At 38.0% G+C, this 14,151-nt stretch overlaps 1 protein-coding gene across 1 annotated transcript in view; it reads left to right on the plus strand.

The window, feature by feature from the left end:
- LOC131245687 (uncharacterized) overlaps window positions 1-14,151 on the plus strand; it is a 113,755-nt gene that overhangs the window by 98,991 nt on the left and 613 nt on the right. The gene's annotated exons all lie outside the window — the stretch shown is intronic.

Genomic DNA, 14,151 nt, shown 5'->3' on the forward strand with positions numbered 1-14,151 from the left:
AGCAAAAGATATAGTAGAAGACATACATCATGGTGGGGCCATAGAGCTCCATCCAATAGGCAGTAAGCAATTCAAGACAAAAACGCATGCAATATATAGTAACACACCAAAATTGGATAGTCTCATGCAAGTAGCCATTTTCTTGGGAGTAATTTGATAGTCCCATACATCATGGTGGGCCCCACAAAATTTTTAGATCAAGCTGATCTTTGTACATTACCCACATTTGGGTATGTTTGACCTTATTAACGGGTTGGATGGAAAATAAACATTATCGATCTACTTAAAGTGGGCCCACAGAAGTTTTTATTGGTGGGCGTTCAATCACACCCCTCGGATAACACCTTAGTGAGTGTTACTCTAACGTGTGGGGCCCACCTCGATGTACTTTTGTATAACCACGCCATCTATCTGTTTTCCCATCTCATTTTAGGGCATGATCCCAAACTTTAAGAAGATCCAAATCTCAGGTGGACCATCCCACTAGAAACAATGATGAATGACCATTAAAAACTTTTTATGGGCCACAAAAGTTATGAATCAAGATGATCTTTGTATTTTCCCTTTATCCAGGTTGCATAAGTTTTGGATCAAGATGATCTTTGTATTTTCCCTTAATCCAAACCTTCTATGGTGTGGTCCACTTGAGCCTTAAAAAGGACTCATTTTTTGGACCGATGCCCTAAAATGATCTTCCAGAATGAATGGACGGATTAGATAAAACATATACATCAAGTGGACCCCACAAAGCCCATGATAGGAGCGTTCGTCTCGAGCTAGCCCCACGCGACATGAAGCGGATTGGCTACGTACCACACACCGCCAATGTGGGCGGTGTGTTGACGTCACCAAGTTTTGTGGGTCCCATCATAAGGTATGTGTTATATCCAAACTGTCCATCCATTTGGCGAGCTCATCATAAGGCTTAAACCGAAAAATAAGATAGATCCAAAGATCAAGTGGACCACGCTATAAAAAGTAGTGGGGATTGAAAGTCTACCATTAAAACCCTTTTGGGGGTCACAGAAGGTTTGGATCAATATGATATTTGTTTTTCCTCTTCATTGTTTGTGTAACCTTAAGAACAGATTGGATGGAAAATAAATGTTATGGTGGGCCCTACGAATGTTTTAGCGGTGAGAATCGTTGTCCCCACTTCTATTTGTGGTGTGGTCTACTTAAGCTTTGGATATGACTCAATGTTGGGCTCCTACTCTAAAATGATCTTGGAAAATGGATGAACAGTGTGGATATAATAAATACATTATTTTGGGGGCCATTTTGATTTCCTTTGGACCATTCGTACAACTCGGAGCTCGAGGAGTGTCAGTGCTCGTCTTCGCACAACACGTACCCACGTCCATAACAGACACAGATTTCCTGTTCATGCACAAGGATGCTGGGTGGGGCCCACCTCCATGTATTTGAGAAATCAACCCCATCCATTCTATTTGAGAGGACATTTTAGGACATTTGATAAAAAATGAGGTAGATCCAAAACTCAAGTAGGCTACACGAGAGGAAATAATTGGGATTTAGTTAGCACCGTTGAAATATTCTTCTGGCCATAAAAGTTTTGTATCAGGCTAAATTTTTTGTGTTTTCACTTCATTCGAGTGGGAATGACCTTATAAATGGTTTGGATGACATAGAAACATCAAGGTGGAGCCCAAGAAGGTTTCAACGGTAGAAATTTCTTTCCCCAATTTTCCCTCTCATGTGACCCACTTGGATCCACCTAATTTTTGTCCCATGTTCTAAAATGACCTCGAAAAATGGATGGATGGAGTTGATTTCTCCAAAACATGGTGGTGGGCCCTACCTAGCATCCTTGCACACGAACTTCCTGCCAAAGGCTATAGCAGGAAATCCGCATCCCTCCATCACAGTTGTGGGCCCCACCATAGTGTATGTGTTGTATCCACACCATCCATCATTTTGGAGAGATTAATTTAGGGCATGAGCCAAGGAATGAGGTAAATCCAAAGCTCTAGTGGACCCACCACAAAAATAGTGGGGATTGAATGTCCACCATTAAAAACAAAAGGGGGCCATAGAAGTTTCCAATCGAGCTGATATTTATGTTTCCCATCGTTCATGTCCGTGTAAACTTATTAACAGGTTAGATCTCAAATAAACCTCATGATGGGCCCTAGGACAGTTTCAACTGTGGGCATCACTATCTCCACTGTTTTCTATGGTGGGGTCCACTTGAGCTTTGGATATGCCTCATTTTTTGTATCATGCACTAAAATGATCTCTCCAAAATGATGGACAATGTGGATACAACACATACATCATGGTGGGGCCCACAAAACTTGGTGACGTCACTTCAATAGCGAATCTCGCTGCTCAAAAGCTAATCCGCTGCCATTTTCAGAGGAAAGGGTTCTGGAAGGACATGAACCCTAAAATCTCTCCAAAATTTTCATTTCTTCTCATTTAAACCCAAATCATTAAGGTTTTTTTTTTTTTTTTTTTCCAGATTTCTTGCCGAAATCTCCCGGCCAATTTGAACCTAGCTTCGCTGTGGATCGATCGATCGAAAAAATTGTGCGATATCGTGTGATATATCACACGATACTTCGAAATCTATATATATTTTTTAAATCTCTGAGGAGTTTCAGATGGTTATCGTATCGCTGACTAGCGATAACGATAATATCGGCCGATATTATCGATATTACGAACACTGGTTGTAATGTGTTTATAGCTCGTAAAGCCTTTACAAGCAAATGCAGTTATCCAAACAGTCCCTACAATCCGATTACTAGTAATCACTTTACAATGTAAGGAATTTTTGGGCATCTAAACAAACCCTAAGGGAAAAAAAGGGCTTTGCTTGGAAATTGTTGGTGGAGGTATGGGGAGGAACTGGAAGCTTTATGGAGAGATGTCATTGCTTGAAAGTATTGGGGGGGGGGGGGGGGGGGGGTCATCTTCTAATTGATTGTCATAATTTTGGAGGGCCATTAGCAAAGTCGGGAGGAATCTAGGACCAATGAGCATTCAAACCCAAGGGAAGTTGGTCGCTTGTTTAATGAAGGATTGTGTTTTGGGGTAGGGAGAGGCGATAGGATATGTATTTGGAAGTAGTGTTTTAAATGGCAAAGAGCGTGTAGCATAGCGTGCACTCTGAAGCATGAGGCATAAGCTACATGTTCCTATTAGATTTTAGTTAAGGTTGCCCTTGGTTGCACCAAATATCATGATATTTAGCACCAAATTAGACTTACTAATAACGAATTTCATGATACGTGGTGCAACCAAACATGACCTAAAATAATAGGAAGAATAGTGCAAAAAATTAACTAAAAAGAGAGAGCAATAGAGCTATTTTAATACTGTTACATTTATTATTCTACGAAAATCATTGAAAATGCTAATTGATTTTTGTTTGATTGAAAAAGAACTTGTAGTATAAGCTATGTAGCATGTAGCATAGGATACATGCAACTTAAGCTATCTTCATGAGCTATATAGTGTTAAGGGTAACCTATATTGCATAGTCTAAGCTATTTAAAACACCGTTTGAAGGGATATTTGGACTGGGGACCACCCTTTGACAAGATCTTTTCCCTCTTGTTTACTCTCACAATGCACAAGGAGGCAAAGGTGGCGGAGTGCTACCGGTCTTTGGGAGGTTCTATAGTACTCAAAAGGAACCTTGGCCTACGTGGGATTGGGTGGTATGGAATTGCATTTTCTCCCATGCAAATTCCATCTACGGTTTGGAAACTACGGGTTGGATTAGTATATCCAGGCATCATATCATCCAGTTCCAATAGCTGATAGTGAGGGATTTGTGGTGGATTTCGAAATCCACTTCATATATGGGCCCCACATTGATGCATGTGTTTTATCACTATCCATCCATATGCGCCCTTTATACGTGACATTCGAGTTGCATATGCTTATAGGTGACCGACATCAGTTGTGAATTTGGTTTGTTGATTACAATTTCATGGTCCACCAAACACAGGTTCACTTAATTTAGTGTTTTCCTAAAGGAAGAATTTGATCACAAACATAAGGTCGGACAGTCAAAATACCATGGTCTTTCCAAACATGCAATCATTGTGCAATAATGGTGTTAATTCCATCTAATGCAATTCCATACCATTTAATCCCGCAAACCAAACAGGCCATTAATGATGATTAAGTGAGTATACATCCCTATTGTATGCTCTCAAGAAGGTGAGCATAGATGGGGATGATGATGATAGGAGGAAGTGGTTAGCAAATGGTTACTTCTCTTCCAAATCCCTCCTCTCGAAATAGGGTGATATTGGCAATTATCATACAAGGGTTCTTATGTGTGGAAGCTCCCCATTCCTCCTAGGATCCAAGTGTTTCTTTGGATGATGGTCATTGTTGTTAAATTGCATATGCAATCTTGTGTCATCCAAGGGGCCTAATCGCTCATGCAATTGCATATTCATATAAGAGATTGCCCACTTTTTTTTCAAGGGAAAAAATTTGTAGAAAGTTCAAAAAAATTAAGAAAAACTGTGTAATTACTACAATTGATCCAATTTTTATTTTTTTAACCTAATTCATTATAAATTATGTTATTACCTAATTACTACATGATTACATTTAAATGACTATTAGACTATCTTAGTTATATAACTAAAGTATAACAATCAACAAGTTACACACTTATACTAGGTCTCTTTTAAGTCACTAACAAATAACAACTTAATAAAAATATAGAAATTTTATTGATAACTTGATGAGTTATTTCACTTGATGTATAAATGGTACAAACTACAAACAAACAATGAAAATAAACTACAAGTTACAAGCTTAACAATTACAATTTACAATTTACAACATCTAGTTATGTTTTACAAGTACAAAACAACTTACAAAGTTACAACTTATACTTGTGGCACATCACCACCGCCATCATTATCATCATTGTCAGAGTCATCTCCTTCTTTAACATATACTTCATCTTTTTCCATTTCTTCATCACTGGTTCACACCGGTTGCTCATCCACATCTAATGATTGATCATCTTTATCTTCTTCTTATTTCTCTTCAATCTCTTTCTCAATTCGTCTTGTCCTCGACTTCTACTAGACCTTGTGCTATATCTCTTCAATAACGATGATCGACCCCAAAAAAAAAAAAAAAACAAAGTTCCACTATTCTTTTTCAACATCTATCCCTCACTCTTTCACTCACTCTTTTAAATTCTAAACTCTTATAATTACCATTATGTCCACCTCCCCACTCTTAATTGTTGAAGGCTTGTTGATTCTAAGTTCTAACAATTCTCTTTAAGAAAAAGAGACTAAGAAGGAGATCATACATTCAATGTTTTAAATATTGATGATATCGGTCGATATATCTCACGATATATCTTGTATCCCGCTTGTGCGACACGAAAACACACAGGTAGTGCCGATATATCCCACATGTTTAATCCGATGAGCATTTTCAATTTTTGATCCTTTTTTTGTTGAAATTATGTTAAATCAATGTCAAATGATTACAAATCCATTAGTTCTTCATGTTTTGTATGAAAAATCATGGAGTTGGAGCTTTGATTTCGATAACCACTAGTTCTTCATGTTCTCCATTTTTTTTTTCAAAATTTTCCTTCAACCAGCTGTCAATTGAGACTAATTTTGAAGTATTTAGAAGTATTTGATGAAATGATCATCACATGCGCCCTAATTTCAAATTTTGCGTGTAGGTGGTCCAATTTGGGGAAATTTGTGAAAAAATCAAAAATTTCTCAATTTCTCCCAAATTGCTTGCAATGTTGCACTCCAAACATGAAATCAAGCATGTATGAGGGCTGATCTACTGATTTGTCAAGTCCTTGTCAATTTTCAAAAAATAACAATTATTTTTTAATTAAAAATAATAAAAAACTATTGAAAAAAAATTCTCAAAATTTCCCTTCAACCAACTTTCAATTGACACTAATTTCGAAGTATTTAGGAGTGTTTGATAAAGTGATCATCACATATACTCTAAATGTTGTGCATTGAATTTGAATATAGTTGCATTAGTTCAGTCAAACAACTCATAGCTTAGGTGCACTTCTTTTTTGAGATGTCATGATTTAAAAGTGTGTATTATGGTATTTTCTAACAATCCTTGAAGTTTCATTGAAAAATTCAACCATTTTCCCAATGTTTCCCCATTTTCCCAGAGAATGTCAATCAAAATGAAGGAATGAGAGAAAGAAATAAAATAGATTAGAGAATGGGAATGAATTGAGAGAATAAGAGGAGAATGAGAGAGGAAAACAGAGAATGAGGAAGAAAAAGAAGAGAGAGAGTAAAGTGAGAATGAGAAAGAGAGAATGAGAGAAGAAATAGAGGCTTAGAAAGTAGAGAAAGAGAAAGAAAAGAAAGAGAGAGCCTTATAGGTTAAAGAGAGAGAGAGAGAGAAGAAAGAAGCATAGAGTAGAGATCCTTGATTTCCTTCTCACACAATCAAGTCAATGTATGATCTCCTCTTTTGCTTCAAGAGAATTGTTAGAACTTAGAATCAACAAGCCTTCAACAGTCAAGAATGTGGAGGTGGACCTAATGGTGATTATAAGAGTTTAGAATTTAAAAGTGTCATGGAGAGATGTTGTGAAAGAATAGTGGATTTTTATTATTATTATTTATTTTTTTTTATTTTTATTATTATTATTATTATTTGGGGGGGGAGTGATACAGAAAAAATAGTTTTTGACCGTTGGACATGCGATCACATATAGCAATATGCGATCGTTCGTTTGCATATCAATCGCATAATGCTACATGCAATCACATATAGCCCCCATGGCATATGTAATTTCCATGTAAGCATGCGATTGTGTGATCGTGCATGACACCAATGATGATGGTAAAGAAAAGAATTCTTATGGTTAGCAATCTAAAGAAAAGGAATATGATCAATGTTGAACATGTTCCTCATGTGTAGAAGAGATGAGTAGTTTGTGAACCATCTCTTCTTCCTTCATTGCCAAGCTGCTCGAGAGGTTTTGTGACACCAGAGATTTCAACTCTCATGGACAACACAATAAAACGAATTCCAGGATATTAATTTGAGTATGTTGGAGTATAAATACTCCACATATTCTTTACAATCATATAAATTCGCATTTTCATGGTGATCATGGCATAAATGACGTGAAAATTAAATCTCATTCCATTAAAATAACTACTCTAAGTTCCATTCATCACCGTTACATTACATCAACCACAAAAATATAGATGCTCGGTCCTTCCATGGGATTTATTACAAATTCAAAATTCAAGTAACTACTACTAAGAAAGTGAAATAAATAAAAGAAAAATCATGTCCAAATCATCTTGGCTTCATCATCTGCCATCCGTCACCATGCACCATCATAGTTCTCACCTTGAAGCTTTGGATCATTCATTGGATTGACACCTGCATAGTCTATGGTTGTTTTTCCACACGAGGAATGAGTTGGTTCAACTTAGTGCAGGCATCCCCCTAAGATTATCTCAATAATAACATAATCAATTTATGTTATAACTTATAAACAAAGCAAAACATCCATAGGAAATCTTAATTAATGTGATGCATGATATGCATGCTCTGATGAAGGCACCTTGACTAAATGAGATTGGAGTAGCCTGTCACTCTCATTAGCCACTAGTCATCAGAGTTTACTGAGCCACATGTGAGACGGGAGTAGCCTGTCACTCTCACACGCCCTAAGAACCCAACTAATGAAACAAGAGTAGCCTGTCACTTTCATTAGATAGTCTACAAATAGGGAAACGAGAGTAGCTTGTCACTTTTTCTATTGTAATACCCAGAGAGGTTGATCCAACTCCTGAATTCCAGTGAATGCATGAAATTAGTTAAATCCTTTAATTAATCCAATTTAACATCCAACCAGTTTAATAATGCACACACTCTCCAAGTTACCACCACATTCCACCCTCATGGTGCACCACACCCTAAGATAGCCATTACCCTTCACATGACACCATTCATGGAGGGACGATCACACCTTAGCCGTGATGCTACACTTGAATCTAACCATTCATTATCCATACATGGATCCACAATCAATGATAATCCAACCACTTGGATCCTCCATAATTCACATCAATCCAATACACATGGATTTTCTATAACCAATCAACAATCCAACCACATTGGAAGTTTGTAATTATACTGAATTTTTAATTCCAAATTTTCAATAATAAAAGCACATGAGGGTGGATATCCAACCCTCATTGGATTTTGTGATATAGTAAAAATTAAAATTTAAAATTTAAAGAGAGAGAGAGAGAGAGAGAGAGAGAGAGAGAAGCTCTTGCTTTCTTCTCCCATCTTCACGTGATATAAAGATACTTCCATGCAATTTGTAAGGAAGATTGGTGCGAGGCTAATCTTCATCAATGGAGGCACGAGGTCTCCATTTATCCCCACACCATCTTCTCTTTTCTTCCCCATCCAGGTATTTTTCTCAGGTTCATCATTCTCCCCATCACAGATCTTCATCTTCTCCCAAACCCAACTATCTCATACCCATCCACAATCCAGATCCTAACCGACCTAAATCCATCCTCCCACGCCACACCTGTGACAGTATGGCCACATGTGTGAATCTCACCTGCTCCTTTTGGTTTTCCACCATCATTATATCAAAACCCTTTTCTTTCATCCCTAAAACCACAATGTTGGTAGCTTAGGTCAGGATTATGCATTATTTTCTTTTGATTTTCATGATATTTGTGATGAATATAGTGATGTTTGTGTTTTTTTGTTAAATATCTTAATTCGGTTATTTGATCTCACATGTTACTTAGATTATGCATCGGTCTTGCATCAGTTTTCCATAATTCCTCGCTATATTTCCATTAACCATGGAAGGGGTGGTTCCTTGAGATGCGGCATTCACAAGTACATCATTTCCATCATCACACCATCACACATGTTCATCATGTCCATCAACGTATGTTTCTCATCATGAAACATCCATAGTTTCAACTTAAGTTCATCTTCCACATGGAACTAATCTCAAATCCATGTCCATACATTCATACACATAATTCTCATTATATTAAAAAAGTCCAGCAATATATCATTGCAGAAGCATCATGATAATCACCATCCAACAATCCACAAACATTCCATCAAGCAGGCTAACCCAAACTACAACGTATAGGGTTCATATCGGCTAATCTAGTGGGCGCACCTTGTAGACTCGGCGTTTAACTCGTCACAATGGTTTAACTCACTGATCTACACATTCCCATGTAATTCACCACCATTGCACATCATTCTCAACATCATGGCACCACACGCGCACATCCTAGGTAGTTCTCAACGTCCCACATTCAAGAATCATGAACCCTTCTAAGTGTAGTTTAGTTTTAGACCTAACTTTGATCAAACTCCATATCAAACAATAATATTGATGTCATTGATCATCCATCATGCAATTTACAACGTATAATCATCACAAATCAAAAATTAAAAATGGTATTTATAGATCTAAACAAACATAGAAAACAATGCATAGTTTAGAAGAAAAACATGTTAGCATTGAAGAAAGCATGAAGGGATTCCTCACCTTTGCCTATTTGAAACCCTATATTGAATTAGAAGGAAGGAATGAGCGTTCACACGTCCTAGGGCTGGTGAAGATCACACATGCAAGAATGGAGAAGTTGGAAGATGTCTAAGGTGGACGTCCACTCTTCTTCTTCTTCTTCTTCTTCTTCTGCTGCTGCTGCTGCTGCTGCTTCTTCTTATTATTAATTAGGGCTGGATGTGTGGGGTTCGAGAGTTATAGGGAAAAGAGGGGCATGTGCATTGTTTTGTTGTATAAAGGGTTGGACGTCCACACTCGTAAGGGAATATGGATGGTCCACTTTTGGGTATAGTGGCTTATGTGTTTGGAAATCCACTCCAATCACCTGATTTGGCATGAAAAATAAAGTCAGGATATGAAATTTACTAAGTGGTGCACCACTCACAATGGGTGATCTTGAAAAAGGCTTAATGGACGGTCATGGTGCATTGATCGGGTCCACTCTTTCCACCGAAACTCAGTCTTTCTAGACAAATCACCACTTGAGATTTCATCCTTGATAAATGGTGGGAATATAGTTAACTTGGGGTCCACTCCATTGAAATTAAGCTTAATATTAGGTTTATCTCTCTTTAGCTTGGATTAGGAAACTAGTTACTGCTTTTGTGCATGTTATAACTTGGATGATGAGATCTCTCACTTGGTCCATGATCTTTGAGATCTAAGACGCTCATTAGATAGGGAGTAATTGGCTACAGATAGTAGTTAAGTTTTTCCTCACGAGTGTATAGATTAGTTCGCGATTGGACACCCCCATTGGCCTATGGGTCAAGTTCTTGATTAATGATTGATGGGGTTGAAATACATATTCCCACTTTTGGGCCTTTTAGGAGTTGTTGATCAATTATATAAAACCATAGAAACGATGAGTGTATGTCTCAGTTTGATCATAGGACACCCAGGTGTGCCAACATGGACTTGATCTTGATTAAGGGTCCACTCCTGATGATCGGGGTCCAAAATTGGAGGAAATGCGTAGTAATGATAGGAAAACGATTGGGCAATTTTTTGTCGTAGATCGATGGTGGGAAAGGCCTCAATTTGAGATTCCACCTATTGTGCCAAAAGGCAGAGACTGGCTTTAGGGTAATCATCATTCGATAGTGTAGGAGCATAGATCGGGGTCCAAATTTTGTATAATCTCATAGTAAAATGAGGCCAGGTGTGGTCAAAATTTGGGTTGTGATTGACGATCGGAAGTGAGTCAATTGGAAGGTCCACCTTATGGAATTTGGGGAGATTGGGGAAACTTGGTTATTTCCAAATTTAGGGTAACTTGGAGCTTAAGAAAATTTTTTATCAAGGTGAGACACTCATATCATACATTCAGTCCATGTGATGGGCAATCCAAGTCACTCAAATGAAGGAAAATATTCGACTACAACTATCCATTAGCTTTCCTCACTCGATGGACACAAAGGGTTAAGGGGCTGATTTGGAAGTTGGTCACTTCTACTATAATCCAAGGGCTGAAAATTGACATGTACAATTCATTTATGATAGATAGGCATGTGATAAAATCTTAAGTTGAATGGATCATAGAAACCATGTAATCTAGAAATCAAGGGTCTAAGTTAATGGCATTTTTGTAATTATTTCTAATTTGAGAATTTTGGGAAATCCAATGGTTCTACATGGTTCTACGCATGTTTTTAAGAAATCTTATAAAAAAAATCCTCATATAAATCATTACAAATAAAGAGTTATTCAAGTTAAAATTCACATTAATTAAAGGAAAACACACATAACAAACGATATAGTGAACTTAAGCTAAAACGGAAACATCCAGGATGTTACAGGTTTGGACTTACATTTTCAAATTTTTAAGGTCATCAGGTGACAAGCACCTCAATGTCAAAGATTGTTGAGGACTGGGGGGCTTGGTCCTTCGCAAGGTGTAGAAAAATGACCTAGACGATGGTCCATTTTGCTAAGTTTGTGGGCCATATGGAGAGAGGAATGCCAAGATCTTCGAAGGCAAACCCCCTCCATCAAATGGGGTATTACTTCCATTGTTCTTAATTGGGCTATGGTGTTATTGGAATCCCCATGACGGTCCTTTGGGGTGATGCTTGGGGATTGGGATTCTATTATATTTAGCTAGTTCTGTCTCTAGGAAGGCATGCTTTTTTCCTTAAGGCCTGTTTGGATTTGCAGAAAAGGTGGGAAAAGAAATCAAGAAAATTGAGGTCTTTTTCCAAATCATATGTTTGGCAATATATATATATATATATTCTTTTGGTTGCAACTCATGCGTCTTTTCCTATGTATTTAACAACTAAGGCATAAGTTGATCCAAAACTTGGGAAAGCCACCATGTGACCGATGATCACATAAGCCTAACTCCAAAAAAATACACCTATAGAGTGGCAATCTCTTGATCAACGACTCCCATCTATCGGACAACATGATTAGGAGAGCAAGTTTAAAAAACAGTATAATCTTGTGGATAGATCTCGTCATAGCTACCATGAGGGGCTTGACACACATTTAAGCAATCCAAAGCATCCATCGGGTTACTGTACATTGTGATCATGGACAAATTATATTTTTTTGTTGATCTGATAGTAGATCACACCAGTGTGAGGAAGGATGGTTGTGATCATGGAATGAAAAATAAAAAATAAAAAATCCAGTTGTAGATACACCATTTGAGAAAGATGGATGGATAGAAAAAAGTGTCCAATGGTCTAACTTGAACACGCCTGCTGCTCACATAGTTTCTTATGGCGTGGCCCACCTGGGTTGTGGATCAGGCTGATTTTTTGTCCTAGTGCGTAACATTGAGGAGTGATCATGCTGGATGGAGTGGATTGGACATTGAGAGCATGTTGGGGCCATGTGAAACTCAGCGAGAGTTACCCCGCTCCTTAATTTAGGAAAATTCCGAAAGAGTTAAATCAGGATACAATAGTGATGCCTTCGATAGGAATGATATTGGTAGGTGCTAGAAAAAGAGATGTGGGGCCACCATAATGCATCCACATCGTCCACCCATTTTGCCAACTCCTTTATGGCATGAGCTAAAAAACGAGGCAGATTAAAATCTCTAGTTGACTGCACCACAGGAAGCAATGGTGTTTGAACACCCACCACTAAAAAGTTTCTAGGGCCCATTGCAATGTTTAGTTGCCATTCAACTTGTTAATTAGGTCACACAGACCTGTTTGAAGGGAAAAAAATATATCAGCTTGATCTAAGACTTTCGGGGCTCCCAAAAGGTTTTTAATGGTAGGCATTCAATCATCACTGTTTTCTATGGTGTGGTCTACCTGAGATTTGGATCTGCCTCATTTTTAGGCTTATGCCTATAAATGAGTTGGCAAAATGGATGGACGGCGTGGATAAAACACATACATCACGATGGGCCCACAAAGATTTTTCAACACTGACCGGCACCCACTTGGTAGCAGAGGGGGGAGCAAATTAGGTGTGGCCCTTATTTTGGGGCCCAACTTGATGTATGTATTCTATATCCACGTGTTCATTGGTTTTTTCAGATTATTTAAGGGCATGAGCCTAAAAATAAAGAATATCCAAATCTCACGTAGACCATACTAAAGGAAATAGTGATGATTGAACACTCTACCATTAAAAACTTCTTAGGGCCCACTGTATTGTTTCTGTAATGTTTATTTGCAATCCAACCTATTGGTATGGTTACATAAACCTTGATAAAGGCTGAAAACAAATATCAGCTTGATCCAAAAATTTTGTGGTCCATTAATAGTCAATCACCAATGTTTCCTATGGTATGGTGCACCTGAGAATTGGATCTGCTTCATTTTTTATCTCCTGCCATAAAATAATCTGACAAAGCAGATGAACGGTGTGGATATAGAATACATACATCAAGGTGAGCCCCATAGAAAGGGCCGCATGAAGTTGGATCTGCACTTAATCCACTCTCGCCGGAAGGGTCACTACCGAATCCAAGTTAGAGAAAGTGTGGGAAAGGAAACTTCCTTTCCGAAAGGTCTGGCTGAGAAAATAAAAAGCCACTTTGTGGGAAAATATGCCACGTGTGGAATTGAATTTCCTATCTTTTCCTATAGCTTTTGTATTTACAAATGGAGGAAAAATGGATTCTCGAGAAACTTTTCCTTTCCCACCATTTCAGTGAATCCAAACAGGCCCTTAGGATTTGTTTGGCAGTGTGGAATCGGAGGGATTTGTGGGGATTTGATTTTTATTTTATTTTATTTTGTGCGGTTGGTAGCTAGGAATTGGAGAGATTTGGATTTGAAAGGAATCCGAAATCCTCCAAAAGAGCTCTTTTTGAATTCCCACCTCAAAGCTCTGATCCAAATCCACTCAATTCCACAGGAGTTCAAATCCACACTACCAAATGATCCCTTTGGCTTTTTCGTTCCCTTTTTTTTTTTTTTTCCTTTTCTTTCTGGGGCTTTTGCAGCCCTTTTTTTCTACACTTGTTCAGGGCAGGGTGACGAGATGGTCACCTCTGCTGCTGGTTTCAAGTTCTGTTTGCTTTCTTTTTGTTGGCCTTAATTAATTAGTCTTCTCAATAAAAGAAAATAAAACTCTGCATCTCGAGT

This window comes from Magnolia sinica, chromosome 1 (genome assembly GCF_029962835.1).
Source record: "Magnolia sinica isolate HGM2019 chromosome 1, MsV1, whole genome shotgun sequence".
Classification (NCBI taxonomy): domain Eukaryota; kingdom Viridiplantae; phylum Streptophyta; class Magnoliopsida; order Magnoliales; family Magnoliaceae; genus Magnolia; species Magnolia sinica.